The following is a 23,585-nucleotide window of genomic DNA, read 5'->3' as shown; positions in this document are numbered from 1 at the left end:
CGTGCAGGCGCGCGGGGAGCGTGTGCGGGGCTGGGGGCTGGGGAAGCGAGTGGTTCGCTGCTCTGCACCCGGCGCAGCGCACACCCGCCCGTCCGCCCGTCCGCCCGCCCGCCCGCCGCGCCTAGTCTTCCCTGGAACGTCCTTTCCGTGACCCCGGAAGGTGGGTGGCATAGGGAAGCGAGCTCTGGACTTTACCAGGCCCTCGGGTGTGCATTCCCGTCGCGTGCTCATCCAGTCGCCCAACCATTTTTCCTGCCCCTCCAGCCGCCCAGTCGTCTCCCCCTCCACTGGCCCGCCCTCGCTTCCTCCGTCTCCCGCTATCCTTTACAACCGTGTTGTTCAGGGGGCTTGAGGCCAGTTCATCTACTGCAATGGCCCTGGACTTACCAACTTTATTTTAAAAATGACTAACGACACAGAATAGGCATCTTTTCCTTTTGCCAAGTAAGGATATTTAAAAACATAAAACTGCCGTCTGTTAATTCATCCTTTAGAGAAATATACGTGAGCATCTACCCTAGCAGGCCTTGGAGATGCAGTGGTGAACTCTCATTGCGTGGCGTTTCCCTTTTGGCGTGTGTGGGAAGAGAGAAAGGGCACTAAACGAAGAAAGAGACAATGTCTAAAATTGAGGAGGGCAGGTTTCTTTCTGCAGATCTGAGAAGGGACCTTTGAACTGAGTCCTGGAAGGCAGCTTTGGGGATAGCTGAGAGAATGTTCTGGAAAGAGAAGCTGGGTAATGCAGAGAGCTGAAACAAAGTTCCAGGGGAATGAGTGGGGATAGGATGAGACTGTGAGGTGGAGCAGGCAGGTGGCGTAGGGTGTCCATCGTGAAGAGTTGTTTTCATTCTGAAAGTAATGGGAAAACATTGAAGGATTTTGAGCAAGAGAGCGAGCTACTCTGATTTACGGTTTTATTTTTTTTATTATTACTTTTCATTTTTTTTTTTTTTTTTGAGAGAGAGTCTTAAGAGGCTCCACACCCAGCATGGAGCCCGAAGGGGCTTGATCTCATAACCCTGAGATCATGACCTGAGCGGAAATCAAGAGTCAGACACTTAACCGACTGAGCCACCCAGGCGCCCGTGATTTATGGTTTGAAAAAACCACTCTGGCTTTTGTGTAGAGGGTGAATGACAAGCAGCCAAGGGTAGAGGCAAGAGATAAATTAGGAAGTTGCCAAAGCAACCCGAGTGAGGGGAGATAGTGGCTCAGTTGCTGGTGAGAAGTGGGTGGATCCGGGTTGTGGTTTGGAGGCAGAACTTAAAGGATGGTTTGGATGTGGGGGAGTGAGGGTGGTGGAGGCAACCGCTTACTGAAATAGGAAGACTGGAGGGAACGGGGTGTGGGGAAAAGTGGAGAGTTCTATTTTGGACATGCTAAATTTGAGGTGGCTATGATTCATCCAAGTGTAGATGTCCAGTTGCAAAGGGATAGATGAATGAGTGGGGGTGGGGCGCAGAGATGCTCTGTGGGAATAAAAGGGCTCCCCCTAAGGAGGGAGGAAGTTAGAAAGCTGAGGAAGACGTTGGGCAGAGGCCCAGGGAAATCTAACCTTTAGAGCTAAAGGATTAAGAAGAAGTGGTGAGTGAGGTAGGAGGAAATCCAGAAGGGTGAAGTCACCAGACCTACCTGCCAGACGTCATCCTGCAGAAGCACTGTGGGCCAAATCCTAGGGCCTCCCACAAATACTTACGTGAGCAGCACCTTGTTCTGAGCCTGGGACAGCTGTGGCCATCCAGGAGGCAGACACGGTATGGTTAGTGAGGTCGCAAAGTGCTGCCTCTCTCAGACCTTCCCTCTGGGCCCCTGGAACACTCTTTTTGAATAAACCAACGCCCTTACCACCCCACCTTTTTGTGTCCCTTGTTTTTGTTTTGTTTTGTATCTTTACCTTGATCCACTACTTACTGGTTTTCTGTTGGGGGAGGCAAATGGCTCCATTTTGGGCTTTTTTTTTTTTTTTTTTAAGATTTTATTTATGTATTTGACAGAGAGAGAGAGGGAGAGCACACACAAGCAGGGGGAGCTGCAAAGGGAGAGGGAGAAGCAGGCTCCCCGCTGAGCAAGAAGCCTGATGTGGGGCTCGATCACAGAACCCCTGGATCATGACCTGAGCTGAAGGCAGACGCTTAACCGACTGAGCCACCCAGGTGCCCAATTGTTTTCTCTTTTTTAATAGTGCTTCACCCTTTGCTTTCTCTTTTCCCTTCACAGACCCCATCACTCTGAACACCAAGTCCACTGAAGGCAGGGTCTCTAAGAGTCATCTGTAAACACTCCCCATTCTGTGCTCAGTCAGTATTTGCTGAATGGAAGGATGGAGAGATACATACTGCTTTTTTACTCCATTTAGGATACTTTGTGGAACAAGGATGACCTGGATATATCTTTGTGGGAGGCTGTGGAGGAAAGTCTTTCCTTAACTTCTCCACAAACTGTCTATGGCAGATTGCCTTTTCTAAAAAAGGTCCCAACAATATTTCCAGTCCCACATATTCTTCCAGAACCGTGCCACTGCCCCATCAAGATGGAAAGTCTGTATCCCCACTCTGGGAGCCTAGGCAGTCCTTTGAGATTGCCTGGATGAAGAGATTCAGGGCTGGCTACATAATTTGTGGGGTCCAGTGCAAAATAAAAATATGGGGCCCTTTGTGTAAATGTTATTAGGAATTTCAATATGGTGACAGCAGAGCGTTAAACCAAGTGTAGGGCTGCTTTAAGCGTGGAGTCCTGAGTGACTGCACAGGTCACGTCTTGTGAAGCTAGCCCTGAATAGAATGTGCCAAAAGGGACAAAATGGCTTCTAGGGCCTGTCATAAAAAGCCATGCAGCTTTCCCCTGGCTCTTTGAGAATGTTCCCTCTTGGACCACAGTCACAGTAATGTGAGGAATCCCAGGGTACATGAAAAAGCCATGTGTGGGTGTTCTGGCTGTTAGCCCCAGCTGCAGTCCCAGCTGACAGCCCATGTCACCTGCCAGAGGTTGGTGAATGAGCGCTCAGTTGATTCCAACCCTAGCCTCTGAATCACCTCCAGTCTTTGGATTTCCTGCTCAGTTCCTACTGTTGTGAAGGAGAGACCAGCCATCTCCACCGGGCCGTTCTAAATTCCTGACCCACAGAATCCATGAGCATAGTAAATGGTTGTCTTATGCCTCTGAGTTGGCGGGGAGTGGGGGGATGGGAGTGTGGAGAGGGATTGGATTTGTTACTCAGCAAAAGATAACTGTTGTACCTTCCATGACTCTAGCTCATCTTGGCCTCTCCTTTCTCTGACGAGGGAACTTTTCTGAATCGCAAATTTACTGCAATTTTGGTTCAAAACATGCAGTTTATCTGTTGGTCCCAATATTTGAAAATTAACATTTATTTGTATTGTCTGTCTCTCTAGCCTGTCAACTCCCTGGAACAATGTTTTTGCCATTATGCCTGGCACCTAGAAGGTGCTCAGTAACTAATTGTTGGATAAATAACATTAGTTCTTATAGATGAATCTGTGTTCTGAGAAGGTTGACAGGGACCTTGTATGTTCCATAACGTCTTGCATAAGGTACAAGATGGCATAAGATGCATTAAACATAAAAGTTTCCAGCTATGTATAACTTTTTATAAATCAATCAACTACACAAGTAAGGAAGGAGTAAGTAAGGTAGCTGAGTTAGAGCCCAATGAAAAACTGATGGGTTTATTTAATTTTAGTTCCGTGTGTGTTCTTTTCGGTTTTGTAGAAAAGATTCGGAACCAATGTTCTGACCTTTCTTTACACGTAGTTAGAAGTATAAAATCTTCTGGTTATTCTGCCTTCTTCCAGGAACCCTTGGACAGACATTATGCATATGGTGGATGGTTACAAGGGCAGGAGCCCTTTTCTGAGGAAACCCCCGAATGTTCAACCTAAGCAAAGAGCACCAGTAGAAGACGGCCAAAGAATGGAAAAGGAAAGTACTCGCCATTGGTGTGTTAAAGAGAAATTTTCCGAAAAGGTAAGATCACAACTCTTATTCAGATATAAAACGGACACATGCTAAACATTTTGTTTAACTCAGTAATCACTGAGGGAATCAGGCAGATGTTGCAACAAGTGCAAAAGAAAATCTGAAGAACACACCCAGGATAGGCCAGGAATAATGAGATGAGTGTACGAAGGAGGCAAAACTGATTACTTGCAACGAGGGAAAGGAAAATCAGTTGCACCTTTATCAGAGAAGATAGAATTTCCATGTCTGTAGTCGAATTTTTTTTTTTTTTTGTATTGCCATCGATTACAATTTAGAGTTGTGAAATAATGTAGTTTTCTGCTGAGGCACAAATGGAAGGGCATTGCCTTCACTTAAACTGGGAAAGGGAGATGCTAAATGGTCTTAGAGATTTGTGGGTTTGGGAAAATGTAGCGAGGGGCTAGTCCTGAGGAGAAGAAGTATACACAGCCTCTTCTGACTTAGCAGGCTCGCAGCGAAGCCTGCGCATCTGCATTTTTTTTTTTTTTAAAGATTTTATTTATTTATTTGAGACAGAGAGAATGAGATACAGAGAGCATGAGAGGGAGGAGGGTCAGAGGAAGAAGCAGACTCCCCGCCGAGCAGGGAGCCCGATGCGGGACTCGATCCCGGGACTCCAGGATCATGACCTGAGCCGAAGGCAGTCGCTTAACCAACTGAGCCACCCAGGCGCCCAGCATCTGCATTTTTTAATAGTTCCATGAGGCATCCCGTTTGAGAACTAATTTATTAATATAAATTAGCATTCAATTTTCCATCCTAAAGGAGAGCCTAATGTGAGACTAATCCAAATACTCACCTAAGTTTTTACTTAAAAAGTAACCATTCCTGTTGGTTTTGGGTACATTCTATGGCAGTTTGGGGGCAGACGGGTTTACTTTCCCAATTCTGTTCTTTACTCTGAGTGGTTTCATGCAGCCATCCCGATCAGGGAGACAGTCCTTAAGGTGTGTGGATCCACGGGCAATTCCTGCATATTCCCTGCATGATCTCCTGGCTCCTTCTCCCTCTTAGAATTTCCTGTGCTGGGCGCCAGACTCCAGGCTCAAGCTCAGGTGGCAGAGGGGACTTCTGATGGGGTTAAGTCTGCAGCGAGGGCAGAGATGGCCAGCAGGGGGCAGCGCAGGCTCAGGCTGGAACGACTGCGCCATCTTCCCTTTCCTCAGCCTGAGCGTTTCCTGCTCACCTGGGCCTGGGTGACTGTTTCTCTCATCACAGGTGTGATAGAAAGCACACAGTTCAGTTTAGTTCAATATTCCTTGAACTTTGCATACTATGTAAGTGACCTTAGGAAGTTTCTCAACTTCTTTGTGCCCAGGTGTCCTTGTTTACAGAATAGGGATCTGTATGCATCTCCTAGGATCAAATCAAGTAAATATGTATAAAACACTTGAAGAGGTTGTAGGATATATTAATGCTATAAAAGTATTAGCTGTTATTGCTGTCACTGTTACTGTTTATCACGCACTGTGGACTCCTGGTGAATGAGACTTTTTCCTTTTTAAGATTTATTTATTTGAGAGAGAGAGAGAGCATGCATGCATGCACACGTGTGCACACGAGCAGGGAGAGGGGCAGAGGGAAAGAATCTCAAGCAGACTCCCCACTGAGCATGGAGCCCTGCATAGGGCTCAATCTCACGACCCTGAGATCATGACCTGAACTGAAATCAAGAGTCTGTCCCTTAACTGACTGAGTCACTCAGGCGCCCCTGGGACTGTCTTTGAAAGCTCACAGCTCTAAGAGGCAGAGAGGGAAATACTGTATGATATTGCAAAGGAAAAGCTGTGCGTGGGTGTACATGGGGTATGGAGGGTGGCAGAAGCCTCCAAAACACAGCTTCCCAGAGGAAGGAGTGCTTTTAGGAATAAATAAGACAAAGGGGTTTGGGGCTTGGGGAGCAAAGACAAGGGGTAGCCTTCTAAACAAAGGTGGGAGGGGGCAGCAAATAGAAAGCAGGCAGGCTTGGGGAGCTTCAGATTCCAATCCTTCCACTTGGACAAGCACTAGGAACAGGGAAGAAGTAAAGGGAAGAGAGGGGCAGGGACCAGATCATGACCAGCCTTGAAAGTCAGCCATATGGACTTGGGCTTATTGCTACGGGTCTGTGGGCTCCAAGCAAGGGCATTCAACCTCCACTGCAGGATAGGAAGGACATATTAGAGCTTTAATGTGTAAATGTTACCTTTTTGGGAATTTCTTTCTCTGTACGTGATTTATAATATAAGTAACGTGTTAGTACAATGGTATACAGATATAATTTATAAACAAATTTATAAATACATTTATAAATAAATAAATAAATTTACAAATAAATACAGTTGGCCCTTGAATGACGTGGGTGTTAGGACTACCAAGTCCCTGCCCAGTTGAAAATCTGTGTATAACTTTTGACTCCCCTAGCACTTAACTACTAATAGCCTACTGTTGACTGGAAGCCTTAAGGGTAACATAACAGTCAACGCATGTTTTGTATGTTATGCATATTGCATTCTGTATTCTTACAATAAAGTAAGTGAAAGAAAAGAAATGTTATTAACAAAGTCGTAAGGAAGAGAAAATACATTTACAATGATGTACTGTATTTACTGAAAAACATCCACATGTAAGTGGACCTGCACAGTTCAGACCCATGTTCAAGGGTCAACCATATTTGTATATTGGGGTGCATGCTGGGTTTATGACTACAGGTCATGCAGAGCCACCAGAGATGGCTTTAAATGGAAGTGGTAGAAATAACATTCCAGAATGTCTTGGAAGGAGAGCTGGCCCACGTTGAGGCCTTGGCATGGGGGACGACAAGGCGTGGACTTGAGTGATATTAAGGAGGTATTTAGTTCCATCAACCAAGAAGGAGCAGGTGATCTGTAAGTGGCCAGGTGGCTGAGAGCTTGGGGAACAGAATGTCAAATGCTCACCGAAGAACACTCAAAGAACATCAGGTCCCCAGTGACTATCAGATATTGGTGCTATAGATTTTTTTTGTTACATTTTTTATTACAGAGAAGTAAGTAAATCCAAGATTGGAAACTGTCAGTTGTATCTGGACTGTAAAAGTGACCTTAACTAGGTCATGAGAGGACAATGATTCCTTCTTGCTAGGAAGGAGCCAGACTGCACTCTTGGGTGAGAAGAGTAGGAGCCAGGACCATTGCAGGGAGGAAGGGGGGATGGTTTTTCTAGAAGAAAGAGACTTAAGCGTATCTATAGGCTCAAGAGAGAGGGCATTAAAGGGATAAAAAATAGAAACAGCTTTTCCAGTAGCCTCCCCAGGGCCTGCTCCCCTCAGTATCACTCCACTGCCCCTCACCAAAGAAACCCCTTATCTGGTCGAAGTGCTCATTTAAAATGGTTAAAAACCATGACTTTTTTTTAAGTCTTATTTTTATTTTATTTATTTATTTTATTTATTATTTATTATTATTATTATTTATTTGTTTATTATTTATTTGAAAGAGAGCAAGAGAGATCACAGAGGGAGAGGAAGTGGGAGAAGCAGACTCCACGCCGAGCAGAGAACCCGATGCAGGGTTCGATCCCAGGACCCTGAGATCATGACCTGAGCCGAAGGCAGATGCTCAACCAGCTGAGCCACCCAGGCACCCCTTAAGTTTTATTTTTAAGTAATCTCTATACCCAGGGTGGGGCTTGAACCTACAACCCTGAGATCAAGAGTCGCAGGCTCCATGGACGGAGCCAGCCAGGCACCCCTAACAAGCATGACTCTTACACAAATATAAAGTGTATGTCAAAGATTTATTTATCCCTTTTTATTTATTTAGTTTTATTTATTAATTTGGATTGTTTATTACTAATGGCAGAACAGCAGTATGAGAAAACTGGTTCAGAGGCCTATGGGAGAGACCAAAGTATTTCCAGCCAATGGAAGACAGCACATCAAAAGAAGATGGTCAAGTCAGCTCCCAAACTAGCTAATGTCTTGCGTGTCAGATGAGCAATAGCCCTGGTTTGTCCAGGACAGTCCTGGTTTTAGCAGTAAAAGTTCTTTGTCCTGGGAAGTCCCTCCGTCCCCAGGTAAATGGGAACAGTTGGTCACCCAACCTACAGGACCATAAGCTATAAACTTTGAAGCTATTCTTTCTACTAGACAAGAAATCCCTTCAATCTTTCATTTCCAAAAAGCATTTGCAATCGACCAATCCAAAAGAGCATCCACGTTTATAGAACCTGAGCCCGGATCAAGAGCCAGTGATAAGTCAAACAAAAGCACACTACCACTAGAGAATCAGTACTTTTGGGGTGGGCCTGCTCCACAATGCTTCTTAGAACATTGAAAACACAAAGTATCTCCTGCTTCATTTCCAAGCATTGAATAATTTTTCTTAATACTCTACAAAATAGAATAAAAAATAGTTTCTTTTTTTTTTTTTTTTAAGATTTTATTTATTTATTTGAGAGAGAATGAGATAGAGAGAGAGCATGAGAGGGGGGAGGGTCAGAGGGAGAAGCAGACTCCCTGCCGAGCAGGGAGCTCGATGCGGGACTCGATCCCGGAACTCCAGGATCATGACCTGAGCTGAAGGCAGTCGCTCAACCAACTGAGCCACCCAGGCATCCCAAAAAATAGTTTCTGTACGTCATCCACAAGCACCCATTTCTCTAGAGGAAAGGAAATTATCAAGGGCAGGCTGAATCCTCACAGCCTGGGGAATGCCTCTCAGTGTAAGCTCCTTAATTAATTTTGTTTCCTAAAAACAAAGAATGCTTTGAAATGTCTCCACAATCTGAGAAAATTCTTAAGGATACCATACATCAAAAGATTAGTGATGGGGCGCCTCAGTGGCTCCATAATTAAGAATCACCCCTCCTACAGTAGCTACCATTTCAAAAGACTGCAAAAGGTTTAGAGCTCTCCTCCCCCTCCCCAACAAAAAGGTTTAGAGCCCAGGCAGGATAGAGTTCAGGCTCCAGGCACTGGGCCCACCCAGATAATCCAGGACAGTTTTCCTATTTTAAGATTCTTAATCATATCTGCAAAGTTGTTTTTGCTACATGAGGTGACAAAGTCACAGTTTCCAGGGAGTAGGCTGTGGACATCTTGGAGGTGGGCACTGTGGGTCAGAGATTCAGGAGTGCTTTGGCTGGGTGGTTCGTGAGTCTGCCATGAGGCTTCAGCCAAGAGTTTGGTTAGGGCTACCATCATCTAGCTGGGGGATCTGCTCAAAAGGTCATCCACTCACATGGTGGACAAGTTAATGCTGCTGCTGTTGGGGGGCCTCAGCTCCTCTTCAGTGGGGCTGTCCATAGGACTGCTTGGGTATCAAGACATGGCACCTGGCTTTTCCCAGAGCAAGAGATCCAAGAGACCATAGTGGAAGCTGCAATGTTTTTGGGTTTTTTTTGACCTTTGCCTTGGAAGTCACATGCTGTCACCTCTTAGTGGAATCATCGGTCACGCAGGTCAACCATTATTACATGTGGAAGGACCATGCAAGGGCATGACCACTGGAAGGCAAGGATCACTGGCGGCATTGTGGAGGCTGACTATCCCCGATGGTTGTTATCACTAATCTTTTTTTTTTTTTTAAAGGTTTTATTTATTTGGGGCGCCTGGGTGGCTCAGTCGTTAAGCGTCTGCCTTCGGCTCAGGTCATGATCCCAGGGTCCTGGGATCGAGCCCTGCGTCGGGCTTCCTGCTCGGCGGGAAGCCTGCTTCTCCCTCTCCCACTCCCCCTGCTGGTGTTCCCTCTCTCGCTGTGTCTCTCTCTGTCAAATAAATAAATAAAATCTTTAAAAAAAAAAAAAGGTTTTATTTATTTGAGAGAGAGAGAGAGAGAGTGCGCACAAGCAGGGGGAGTGGCAGAGGGAGAGGGAAAAACAGGTTCCCTGCCGAGCGGGGAGCCCAACTTAGGGCTTGATCCCAGGACCCTGGTATCATGACCTGAACCGAAGGCAGATGCCCAACTGACTGAGCCACCCAGGCGCCCCATCACTAATGTTTTAATGTATGGTATCCTTAAGAATTTTCTCAGATCGTGGAGACATTTCAAAGCATTCTTTGTTTTTAAGAAAGTCTATTAAATGCATGTGTATGTATTATTTGTAAAAGTAACATAACATCATAAAAAATAACCCCTCATAATTATAAACTACTTTCATTTTTGCATATTCTATTAAAACTTTGCAGAAATATATATATTTTTTCCATATTTTAATACTGTTGTAAATATAACACATACCATTTTGAAATATGATGAGGAGGTTAAGTTTGGTCTGTGGAGCCAAATTGCCTGGATTCAAAGCCTGATTCCACCACTTCCTAGCTACATGACCTTGAGAAAATGACTTAACGTTGCTATGCCTCAATTTCCTCATTGGCAACAGGAGGATACTAATACCTCATAGGGGTACTGTGAAGATTGAATGAGTTAACATATTTAAAGTGTTTATAACACTACCCGAGACATAGAAAATGTCAAATGAGAATTTGCTATTGTTACCATTTCTCTTAGCATTATTTCATAAAACATCGTTATGTCATAAAACACTGTTATGTCTTTCTGGGGAGGAATGAAGAAGATATATAGAAGTCCTAACCTCTGGTACCTCAGACTGTGACCTTATTTGGAGATGGAGTCTTTACAGAGGTCATCAAGTTAAATGATGTCATTAGAGTGGGCCCCTAATCCAATATGACTGGTGTCCTTATAAAAAAAAAGGGGATAGGGCGCCTGGGTGGCTCAGTTGGTTAAGCGACTGCCTTCGGCTCAGGTCATGATCCTGGAGTCCCGGGATCGAGTCCCGCATCGGGCTCCCTGCTCGGCAGGGAGTCTGCTTCTCCCTCTGACCCTCCTCCCTCTCGTGCTCTCTGTCTCTCATTCTCTCTTTCTCAAATAAATAAATAAAATCTTTAAAAAAAAAAAAAAGGGATACTTAAAGACAGAGCTAGACATGCATAGAGGGAAGACCATGTGAAGAGACAGGGAGAGGACAGTCCTTGGCAAGCCCAGGAGAGGGGCCTGGAGCAGACTCTTCCCTCACAGCCCTTAGAAGGAGCCAATCCTACCAACACCTTGATCTTGGACTTCTAGCTTCCAGAAATGTGAGACAATAAATTTCTGTTGTTTAAACCACCCAGTTTGGGGCACTTTGTTATAGCAGCACTAGCAAACTAATACAGACACTTTTCTATGATGGAATATATACCTTTACAATTGTGATTATACTAGTTATTATAATGTGTATTCATTAAACGAATGCTGTTATTACAGTTTATTTAGCTGTTCCCCAGCTGTGGCACTTAGGATGTTTTCAGTGCTACAGTATTATAGCTAATGCAGAAATAGTTTACTTTTTTAGGATAAATTCTCAGGAGTGGGATTTCTGGGGTCAGGGAATATGGATTTTTTTTATTAACATATAATGTATTATTTGTTTCAGGGGTACAGTTCTGTGATTCATCAGTCTTACATAATTCACAGAGCTCACCATAGCACATACCCTCCCCAGTGTCCATCACCCAGCCACCCCATCCCTTCTACCCCTCTCCCCTCCAGCAACCCTCAGTTTGTTTCCTGAGATTAAGAGTCTCTTACGGTTTGTCTCCCTCTCTGGTTGTCTTGTTTCATTTTTCCCTCCAGGGAATATGGATATTTTTGTGTCTTGATGGGTGTAACCACTTTGTTTTCTCGAAGGGCCACTCTGGTGGTCCATGTCTGAAACATGGCCCTAGCAAATCAAAGTCCTGGGTAATTATCTGTCTCTGTTCTGGGCCTCTCCAGGGCTTTGCACACTTGGTAATGCCCTCTGCCCTCTGAGCATCATCGTTTCCATTATAGTGTTCAGTGAAAAAGTCTGTGGGATGCTAGCAAACACTAGCAGTTCTCAGAATCTTAGGACATCGGTAGTAACACATGTGCAATAACCAAAAACAGGTTCCTTCAATCTTTTCATCTCATTAAATGTCCAGCCGGTTGCCTTCAGAGGTGACTCAGAGAGAACCCACTGGCCTGCCCAGGAACGACACCTGCATCAGCTGTTGGCTTTCTGCACATTGACGTCAGCAGAATGCCCTGTCCTGTTCTTAGCGCCACCTTGACCAGTAGCACCCACGTGTGGGTGATTCCCAGCTCTGGTTTCACAATGTCTCCGGGAAGGCAGTTGAGTACAAGAGGCAGCCTGGGACCAGGGAGGGTGGAGCTCTGACTTCAAGAACCAGTTTCCAGTAAAATCTGGACACAGACAAAGGGTGTTGCTCACCACCTTCTGACTTCTCCATTCAGCATGATTTCCTTCTTGGGGGGCACATGTGACCCCCTCTCCCCTTATATCACCTACCCCAAAAAATCTGCTCAAAGTAAACTTTTACACAGACGAACAAGTGATCCGTGCTAATTATCACTCACCCCTCCCCCAAACAGAAGCCCTACAGGAGCTGTTGTTTTCTTACTGCTCTGACAGTGCCTGGCATGTAGTAAGTGCTCAATAAACCTTTGTTTACTGGAGGAATAAACTTAATCTTTTAAAATCAATATTATTGGAGCGCCTGGCTGGCCCAGTGGTTAAGTGACTGCCTTCAGCTCAGGTTATGATCTCAGGACCCTGGGATGGAGCCCCGTGTTGGGCTCCCTGCTTATTGGGGAGACAGCTTTTCCCTCTCCCTCTGTTGCTCCCCCCTGCTTGGGCTCTTGCTCTCTCTCTGTCAAATAAATAAATGAAAAATCTTTAAAAATAAATAAATTAAGGGCGCCTGGGTGGCTCAGTCGTTAAGCGTCTGCCTTCGGCTCAGGTCATGATCCTGGAGTCCCTGGATCGAGTCCCGCATCGGGCTCCCTGCTCAGCAGGGAGTCTGCTTCTCCCTCTGACCCTCCCCCCTCTCATGTGTTCTCTCTCATTCTCTCTCTCTCAAATAAATAAATAAAATCTTTAAAAAAATAAATAAATAAATTAAGCCAATATTATTATTTTGGATTATTAGCACTTACTATAGTAGAAATATTTGAAATAAAGAAAGATGTAGAGAAGAAATTAAAATCACCCATAAAAAACCACCCATATATCTATAACCCTTTATTCCAAATAACGTTAGTGTTTTATATTTTTTTCCAGTAACTTTCACATCCAAATTTATATACTTCCTATCGTGAAAGTACTTTAAAATAGTGTAAGGTGGTATTAAAAAATAATAATTTATAATTTCCTAGAGATGGTCCTTTGGGTGGTCCAAAGTATTCTCTCCTCCATCCATTTCTGTGCCCAGTGGCCATCTGCTTTTCTTTATATCTTTGACAAAGGGGATAGAATTATCTTAGGGTGTGACAAAATTTGCAAGACCTAATTAACTTTTAAAAGTAAGTCCATGTTTGGCCGTTCCTTTGGGCTGGGGCTGGGGGAGAGGGAAGCTTTGGGGAGGTGGAGAGTAATGGGCAGTGTCACGAAATCAAATAAACAACCGTAACGTGTTGGGTGTTGCAACTCCAAAAAGGCTGGAAATGATTACAGCCTGAAGGCAGTGGTCCTGTGACACTGTGTGGTGAGGGCAACTCTTCTTGCAAACCAGTCCCAGGGACCCTGCCCCTTGTGTCCTGGGCCTCTTCATTCTACAGTCCTCTCAAAAGATCTCTCTTTTGAGTTAATGGCTTGTTTCAAATCCAACATCTAATTTAAAACTTTACGTTTTAAGTCTTCCCACAACAATGCTATTTTGGGAACAACAGGATCGGAAGAGAAGCTTTGGTATCATCTATAGGATCTCCCTTATTTGCCCAGTTTGCTCAAGGTCAGCAATAGCTTGTCGACAGCCTAAGACTGGAACCCGGATTCTGTTATATCTTTCCATTTTGTCACACCAACCCTCCTATTTGCTCCTTGTTCTGGGTTAATTGTGTTCCCTCCCCAGTATCACAGAATGTGACTTTATTTGGAAGTAGGGTCATTGCTGGTGTAATTAGTTGCTGAAGTAGAGTGGGCCTCTATTCCAATACGACTTGTGTTCTTATTAAGAGGGAAATTTTGGACACGGATAGGTGCACAGGGAGAGTCACATGTTAAGATGCAGGCAGAGAGCAAGAGGATGCACCTGTAAGTCAAAGAATGCCAGAGATTGCCAGTAAACCACCATGAGCTGGGGAGAAGCATGAAACAGATTCTCCTTCCCAGCCCTGAGAGGGAACCAACCTGTGGACACCTTGATCTGGGACTTCTGGCCTCTGGAACTCTGAGACAATACATTTCTGTTGTTTAAGCAACCCAGTTTTTGGTACTTTGTACCACAGCCCTAGTAAACTAGTACGCTCCCCCTAGTATGACCTCGAGAAGTCATAGAATATGGGGAAATTAATGCTCTCCATAGTGCTTAGAGTCTCTTTGGTGATTCTGGCTTCCCTTTTCCTCACTTTGGAAAGTGGTAGTACTCAGGCAGAGGTAAAGTTTTCCAAGCATATGTCAATAGTTTGGATTATTAAAGTCATGAATATGCAGGTTAAGGTAAAATACGAAAATGTGTGATTAAAAAAAACTTGATGCGTAGAGTATACCATCAGATTATAGCTATGCAAATTTACCTGTATATTCAGGGGACTTTACGCAAATTGTACTTGTTTGTATGTGTATGTATATATACACATAGAGATTATATTTATGCTTATGTACAAAGAAAAAGATTAGGAATATAATAGACATCTATAAACTACTTCATCCAACCAATGTGGAGGGTGCACATTCCTCTCAGGCTCACATGGAACATTCACCAAGAGAGATTGATCTAAAATCACTTATCTAAGCTTCCACTCTAGAAAACTAGAAATGGAAGAACAAATCTAAAGTAAGCAGAAGAAAAGAAATCATAAAAATTAGAGCAGAAATCAATGAAATAGAGGCACTTGGGTGGCTCAATTGGTTACGCATCTGCCTTCAGCTTAGGTCATGGTTCTGGAGTCCTGAGATCGAGCCCCACATCGCGCTCCCTGCTCAGCGTGATCAGGAATTAAAGAGGGGATATCATTGCAGATTCCATGGATATTAAAAAGATAATAAAGGAATACTATGAGCAACTCTCTGGTCACAAATTTGATAACCTAGGTGAAATGGACCAATTCCTTGAAAGACACAATCTGCCAAGACTCACATAGTAAGAGATAGATGATCTGAATGGGCCTGTATCTCCTAAAGAAGCTGACTCAACAATATATAACCTTCCAAAACAGAAAGTACCAAGCCCAGATGGGCTTACTGGTGAATTCTACCAAATATTTAAGGAAGAAAAGTATATCAGTTCTCTTTAATCTCTCTCAAAAGATAGAACCAGAGGATATACTTCCTGACCCATTCTGTGAGTCCAGCATTACCCTAATACCAAAACCTGACAAACTACAGACCAATATTTCTCATGAACCCAGAGGTAAAAATTCTCAACAATATGTTAGCAAATTGAATACAACAATGTATAAAAAGAATTATACACCATGACCCAGTGGGATTTATCTCAGGTATGCAAGACTGGTTCAGCATTTGAAAATTAATTAATGTAGCCTATCTCATCAACAGATTAATGAAAAGCCACGTGATCATATCTATAGATGCAGAAAAACCATTTGATAAACTCCAGCACCCATTCATGATAAAAACTCTGGTAAACCTAGAATAGAGGGGAGTTTTCTCAACTTGATGAAGAGTATGTGTAAAACAATGTAAAGGTCATATCAGACTTAATGGTGAGAAACTCAAAACTTTTCCACAAGAGTAGGAATATCCCAACTAAACTGCTTCTGAATTCCTGACCCACAGAAACTGTGAGAGATGATAAATTTTTATTGTTGTTTTAAGCCTCTAAGTTTTGAGGCAATTTGTTTTGCATTAATAGATAACCAATCCAAATGGGGATATTACTTCACTCAGTAAGTGAAGCCTGAAGGAGAACTAGGTTTCAGGGGAGAATGTAATAGATATGGGGCCATCCAACTAGTTCTTACCAATAGATTTTAAGAGGAAATGATATGCGTCACTTCCAGTTTGATACCATTAAGAATGGTTCTGCCCTGGGAATGCAAGCTGGTGCAGCCACTGTAGAAAATAGTATGGAGGTTCCTCAAAAAGTTGAAAATAGAGATACTCTATGACCTAGCAATTGCACTACTGGGTATTTACCCCAAAGCTACAAATGTAGTGATCTGATTGGGCACCTGCACCCCAATGTTTATAGCAGCAGTGTCCACAATAGCCAAACTATGGAAAGAGCCCAGATGTCTACCGACAGATGAATGGCTAAAGAAGATGTGGTGTATATATACAATGGAATATTATGCAGCCATCAAAAAATGAAATCTTGCCATTTGCAATGACATGGGTGGAACTAGAGGGTATTATGCTAAGTGAAATAAATCAGAGAAAGACAATTATCATATGATCTCACTGATACATGGAATTTAAGAAACAAGGCAGAGCATCATAGGGGAAGAGAGGAAAAAATGAAACAACATGAAACCAGAGAGGGAGACAAACCATAAGAGACTTAATCATAGGAAAGAAACTGAGGGTTGCTGGAGGGGAAGGGGGTAGGGGGATGGGGTAACTGGGTGATGGACATTGGGGAGGGTATATGTTGTAACCTATCTCATGAGCACTGAATATTATATAAGACTGATGAATCACAGACCTCTGCCCCTGAGACAAATAATACATTATATGTTAATTTAAAAAAAGAATGGTTCTGCCTTTTCTACATTCACTCCCTGTCTTCCCTACCTCCATTTCCCCCAAAGCAGGTTATCATTGAGGCTATGTGGTGAAAATGTCAGAACCACAAGATGGAAAGAGTCTGGATCCCTGAATCACTGCTGGAAAAAAGCTTCCTATGAGAAATCCCAACCATGAATGCCTGCTTTAAACTTTACGTGCTTGATAAATAAACATTAATTTCGTTAAGCCACTGAGACTGGAGATTGTTTAGAGCAGTTAGTGCTGATTGGTCTCACTAATAGGGACGTGTTAAGTTTAAGTTACCTCTCGGATATCAAATATGGAGGAGGCTGTTGTAGGTACCAGATGTTTGGAAAAAGTTGGAGAAATAGCTTGGGTATCATCAGAGGTCCCGAAACTTTCAGGAGGGAGTCTCCATTAACGATCATGTTACCAAAATGCACATGACATACACATTAATACACCTGATAAAGTAAGTTTTTTGTTTTTTTTTTTAAGATTTTTATCTTTAAGTAATCCCTACAACCAACATGGGGCTCAAACTCACAACTCTGAGATCAAGAGTCGCGGGCTCCACCGATTGAGCCACCCAGGTGCCCCTTTGCTGTGGTTTTTAAGAAACCTTGAGGTTAATTGTACCACCTACTAAGCATCCAAGTCCACAGCCACTCATGATAAAGATAAAGGTGACTGGCATGTTCTTGAAGTTCTTTCTGGTCGTTGATTAGTGGTTACAATAGCTCTGGGAGCCATACTACCTGGGTTTGAATCCCAGATCCACCACCTGATAGATCTGTAAACTTGAGCAAGATATTTAATCTCTCTGGACCTAGGTTTCCTTCAGTGAAGTGAAAATTTTTTCTCCATTGTAAGTAAGCATAATAACAGAACTGAACTCATAGGGTAGTTGTAAGAATTAAATGAGTTAATATATATGAAACACCTAGAATTCAGACTGACATAAGTTCTCTATAGGTTTGCTCGACTGGCTTGGTCCGTTGAGCGTCTGACTCTTGATTTTGGCTCAGGTCGTGAATCAGGATCGTGAGATGGAGCCTCGAGTCAGTGCAGAGCCTGCTTGGGGATTCCCTCTCTCCCTCTCCCTCTACCCCTCCCCCCACTCACGCTCTCTCAATCTTTAAAATAAATAAATCTTTAAAATAAGTCCTATGTGTTAGTTTATTTTATTTTCTCTTGTATACCTTTGCACCTGAATCCTCCTATATTGTGCACAAGAGGGGAAGCACAACCATGAAATTTTTTTTTTTTTAAAGAGAGGAAACAATCATTGATAGACATGACTTGAAGATGCATGGAGCAGAACAGTTGGAAGCTGAAGCTCTCCGGCTGTGCTGCAATTTTCTTCTGACCCTGCCGACCTCAGACCCCAGTCATTGTCCCCAGGTGAGAATTGTCACTCGGTGCCAACAAGCCAAAATATATGAGTTTGCCCAAATTGTCATTTTTATTATTATTATTTTAAAAAATATTTTATTTATTTATTAGAGAGAGACAGTGTGACAGAGATAGCGAGAGAACAGGAGCAGGAAGGAGAGGGAGAAGCAGGCTCCCCGCTGAGCAAGGAGTCCTTCTCCGGGCTCGATCCCAGGACCCTGGGATCATGACCTGAGCCGAAGGCAGACACTTAACGACTGAGCCACCCAGGCACCCCGTCATCTTTATTAGTTAGGATGTATATTTTGGTCTGATTTATTCGGCACTTTGTAAATTACATATGCTTTATGAGTTTTTTTTAAAAATTGAGATGTATGAATGTGCTCTTATTTTAACCCCTTCTTGGAAATAAGCATCTGCCTCTTGATTAAATTGAATTAAGTATTCCCTGTGCATGGACCTAGCACTGTATAAAACAAGTTAAACAGATATGGCCCCTGCCCTCAGAAATGCACGAACGTGAAAAGAGCTAGACATATATACACTTTCCCAGAGTCCACACTTTGGCACAAGCACAAGCCAGGAACACATTGATCAAATATTTGCAAGACACTTGAAGCATCGCAGTTAATAATTTTCATGTTAGGGCTCACTGACATCTAAGTGCGAACTTAATGGTAGTTAAAAAAATCAATAGAGCAGTGAAAATCTAACTTTTGTAAGCAAATTTATTGGTCACTTAGATTGGTCATATACAAAATCTCTTGAGAAACGCTGATGTATGTTCTTGTGTGTGCTTGTTATTTTAATTATTTTTAAAGAAAGGAGATGGGTTCCTGGGAGACAGTTGGCATTCACATATCTTGCAGGGATGGATTATTGACCTGACATCAGGCAATATTCCATCACCATCTCTGCATGCACTCCCTTCGCCCTGGTGTGCAGGAAACTGCAGGATCAGTCTCTGGTCACATTTCTGTTCTTTTCTCACCGTCTGCATTTCTCGGCAGCCCCTCGTTGTTCCCCACTCTGATTTACTGGGACTTGTCTCGCCTCGGCCACATGATTCTCATTTGGGCAGCCGGGGGTGGGGGAATGGATCCATTCTGTGGCACACGCAATAAGGTGCAACACTGAAGTCATTGAGCTGGACATTTCTCAATATTTGCTCTGGCAGAGAGATAGGGAACTAGAGCTGCTCTCGTGTTCTAGGGGACTGAAAATCAGTTTGTAAAGAGGGGAAGGAATCCAGCTAGCCTCAGGTCTGGAGGCCAGGAGGTTTGCAGGGCAGTGAGTCCAGGCTTCCTTTGCTCGTCTGCTTGGCAAACTGACTCCTCTTTCAGGTTTCCATGCAAGGGTCAACAAAACCTTCACTGCTCCTCTGGGAGCATCCTGAATCTTCTACAGGCTTCCAGGGTGGTGATCATCTGTCTACAAACCTCTTTATGTATCTCTCCCCAGTGCCTGTCACAGTGCTTGTCACATCAAGGGCACTCAGCAAATGTCAATAGAACAAAAGCCAACCAGAGCAGATGGGCTCTGCCTTCCTTTCGTCATTTGATAATTGGCCAGCAAACTGAATGGCCTAATTAACCAGGAGCTAAGGGGGTGGTCACAAAAGTTAATGATTTTTATTGCTTTATTGACTTTTTAACTGTCACTTAAGTGCCGTGAACACAGGGTAGGATGTTTTAGTGGCTATGAGGTAGTATAGCCTGGTGGGTAAGAATACTAATACTAATGCTAAAGTTTTGACTTTGCCATTTAGTTGCTGTGTGACCTTTGGCGAGTTCCTTAACCTTTCTGTGCCTGGGTTCTGTGCCTTGTAATACTACCTGTCTCCTGTTGTGAGAATTAGAGGAGTTAACATTTGTGAAGTATTTAGAACTTGCAAAAGTGCCAAGAATAGAGAGGTGCTTGATCAGTATTTGTTAATGAATAAAATTTTTATTTTTTAATTTTCAGTTCATTGTTAAAGAAGATATTTAGGTAATCTTTTTTTCTTTTTAAAGATTTTATTTATTTATTTATTCATGAGGGAGAGAGGCAGAGGGAGAAGCAGGCTCCCAAGGAGCAGGGAGCCCGATGCGGGACTTGATCCCAGGACTCTGGGATCACGACCTGAGCCAAAGGCAGATGCTTAACCATCTGAGACAACCAGGTGCCCCTAGATAATCTTTTTTTCTTTCAGTTGCTTAATTTTATGTTCTGGGTAGGCTAGGTATTGAAAAGTACTACTGTCTGGTTTTTGCTTATTTATGATAAATTCCCTTTCTGATAAAATATCCAACACAATCAGAAGAGTTAATAAAAATAAAGAGCTTGGAATGGTGCCTGACACAGTGCTCAGTAAATATTAGCTGGTATTATATTATTATTCATTTGTTCATTTAACAAATATTTTTTGAGCACTGTATGCTACACACCAGGATACGTTGAGTGGGAAACAGACAAAAATCCTGCTGTCATGGAATCATCATTCTAATGAAGCAAATAGACAATAAATAGAACCTGTAAAATGCATACCATGTTTTATAGATTTTAAGACACACAATTTTTCATGTGTTAATATCTCAGAAATTGAGATACATCTTACAACTGATAGCATTTTGCAATTGTAATTGCTAGCGTTTTTTTCTTTTGTATATAAAACGATGATACACATTTCAATCGATGGAACCTCAGATGTGATGTAATGTGAGAACATGTTAGATAGAATCAGTGATAAGGAAAAAATTAAGCAGGGAGGATCACAGAGAACTTGGGAAGGTCTGCAACTTGCATATGGTGTAAGTTTGCAATTTAAATATACCCCTGTATCTTTACACTCATATTTTAGAAGTCAAAAGCCGTATTATTTAATAAAATCATCATTTAAAATATTATTAGTGGTAGATACAATGTAGTATCCTGGATAGGCTCTTTGAACAGAAATAAGATATTAGTGGAGAAAGTGGTGAAGTATGAATGAAATCTGTAGTCTAGGTAGGTACCGAACCAATATTAATATCTTAGTCTCTATAATTATACTGTGGTTATATATATATTTTTTAAAGATTTTATTTATTTATTTGAGAGAGAGAGAATGAGAAAGAGCAAGCACATGAGAGGGGGGAGGGTCAGAGGGAGAAGCAGACTCCCTGCCGAGCAGGGAGCCCGATGCGGGACTCGATCCAGGGACTCCAAGATCATGACCTGAGCCGAAGGCAGTTGCTTAACCAACTGAGCCACCCAGGCGCCCTTATACTGTGGTTATATTAATGTTAGTAGAAGCTGGGTGAAGGGTATACAGAAAATCTCTGTATTACCTTTACAACTTTTCTGTATATCTAATATTACCCCCAAGGAAAAAGTTTAACCAGAACAATGTTATTAGTATACTTGAAACTAGTCTGTTTACCAAGAAATAACTGACTTATTTGGACATAGTTTCTCTGTAAGATATTTTGCCCAGTAGCCATGCTCATGCATGCAAACAGTTCTGGATAATAGGAACAAAGGGTACAAAAGACAAGAGTTTCCAGAACCAGAAATAATAATAGCTAACGTTTATTGAACATTTACATGTTCAGCATTGTTTAAAGTGCTTCATGTATGTTCATTTCCCAGATATCACCACCACCCTGTGACATTGGTATTATTATTATTATTCTCATATTTACCAATGAGAAACTGAGGCACAGGACTAAGTAATTTGCCAAATTTAAGTAGTTGGAAAGGTGTGGCACTATGATCCTAATCTGTCTGGGTCAGTGGTCTTCAAGTGGAGATGAGTTTGGCTCATTGTTCAAGGATCCAAAAGTCCAGTGTGGTCAAGCGTGGAGTGTGAGGGGTGTATGGTAGGATGTGATGTCCAGGAGGTTGTTAGGGGCCAGGTCATGTGGGGACTTATGAGAAGTTTGGATTTTCTTCCAAGTAGAATGAGAAGGTATCCAAAGGTTTGGAGGAGGAATGTAAAGTCTGAGATCTCTCTAGTTGTGGAACGCGGAGAATAGGCTCCAGGGGCTAGCAATTCCACGGAGGTTTGCGTGTTCCAGTGTGATGGCAGTGAGGACAAGGATTTTGTATCATCCAACTCAAGTCTGTTCCGTCCTGCCTGCAGACGTATTCCAATCAGGAGACTCTTCATGGTAAAACCATTCCAAGCCCATGTCCTCCTGATATTGGATAGGGTTTTGTTTTTGTTTATTTTCTAGTAAGACTAAATATATCCAATACCCTAGTAAAGATTTTGATTATAAATATCCAACCGTATAACAAGTACTGGACAGATTTGTAGATTTCTAATATATTAATACAAAGTGCATGACTCCATAGACCGCATCCTCCCGGCAAAGAAGTGGAAGGAGAAAAGAAACTGGTCGAGGTCTAGTAATAAATAAATATGGAAGTTGAGATGATCCATATTATAGTACATTCTACCACCAATACTGCAGCCACAGTGTGCAGAAAATATGTTTTGTTCACAAAAGACACTTCCACTTTATGAAAGAAGCTACAAACCACTCTCCAGGTGATACCTGTTTCTGAAAAATTACTTTGAAGGACAAGCTATGGGACCAAGATTCAATGGCCACTTCTCAGCACAGGTATTTTTGGTTTTGTTTGTTTATTTGGCGGTAACCAATTATTCTTCCTTAAAAAATTGAGTTAGAACTTATAAACAGTAAATTGCTCTCTCTTTTTTTTTTTTTTTAAAGATTTATTTATTTGACAGAGAGACACAGCGAGAGAGGGAACACAAGCAGGGGGAGTGGGAGAGGGAGAAGCAGACCTCCCGCCGAGCAGGGAGCCCGATGCGGGGCTCGATCCCCGGACCCTGGGATCATGACCTGAGCCGAAGGCAGACGCTTAACGACTGAGCCACCCAGGCGCCCCAAATTGCTCTCTTTTTGATGTAGAGTTCTGCAGTCTTTGTCAAATGCTTACAGTCATGTAGCCAGCACAACAGTCAGAATGGAGAACAGTTCCTTCATCCTCCCAAAATTCCCACCTGCAGCTGTCCTGTCTCCCATTTGCAACCTCTGGGAAACCCCTGGTCTGTTTTCTATCCCTGGAATCCTCCCTCTTCCAGAATATCCTGTAAATGAAATCACCCTGTATATAACCTTTCAAGTCTGGCTTCCTTCACTGAGCCTAATGCATTTGAGATTGACTCATGTTGATGTGTCTGTCTTGGTAGTAAATTCCCTTTTTTTTTTTTTTTTGCTGAGTAGCCTTCCCTTAGGTGAATGTACCACAATTTGTTTATTCATTCACGAACTGAAGGACATTTAGGCTGTTCCCGGTTTTTGACAGTTATGAATAAAGCCACTATAAACATTCACATACAGGTTTTTGTGTGAACCTAAGTTTTTATTTCTTTTCCTAGGCACAGGGTATCTTTTCTTAGGATTGTATGTTATGTGTGTGTAATTTTATAAGAAAATCGCTTTCCAATCCAGAGGACTCATTTCGAAAGAGAATATCAAACAAAGGTGGTTATCTTTATGGTCGTCTCAAGAAATGTCCACTAGTATCACAAAAATAAATAA

The 23,585-nt window shown here is 42.8% G+C and overlaps 1 long non-coding RNA gene across 4 annotated transcripts; it reads left to right on the top strand.

Moving 5' to 3' along the window:
- Nucleotides 1-43: 43 nt before the first annotated feature.
- On the top strand, nt 44-22,754 carry LOC115944030 (uncharacterized). 4 transcript variants are annotated; one of them, XR_014140807.1, is made up of 5 exons: nt 44-160; nt 1,995-2,153; nt 3,813-3,984; nt 17,931-18,060; nt 22,369-22,754. It is a non-coding gene; the product is annotated as an uncharacterized LOC115944030 (long non-coding RNA). The 4 variants fall into 4 exon arrangements; XR_014140808.1 differs by having other exon boundaries at nt 44-1,754; nt 1,999-2,153; XR_014140806.1 differs by having other exon boundaries at nt 44-1,754; nt 22,369-22,753.
- Nucleotides 22,755-23,585: the final 831 nt, after the last annotated feature.

The sequence above is a fragment of the Leptonychotes weddellii genome, chromosome 16 (genome assembly GCF_054177405.1).
Source record: "Leptonychotes weddellii isolate Sample4059 chromosome 16, ASM5417740v2, whole genome shotgun sequence".
NCBI classification, from domain to species: Eukaryota; Metazoa; Chordata; class Mammalia; order Carnivora; family Phocidae; genus Leptonychotes; species Leptonychotes weddellii.
Note: the sequence above shows the minus strand (reverse complement) of the source record. Positions and strands in the feature narration are given on the sequence as shown.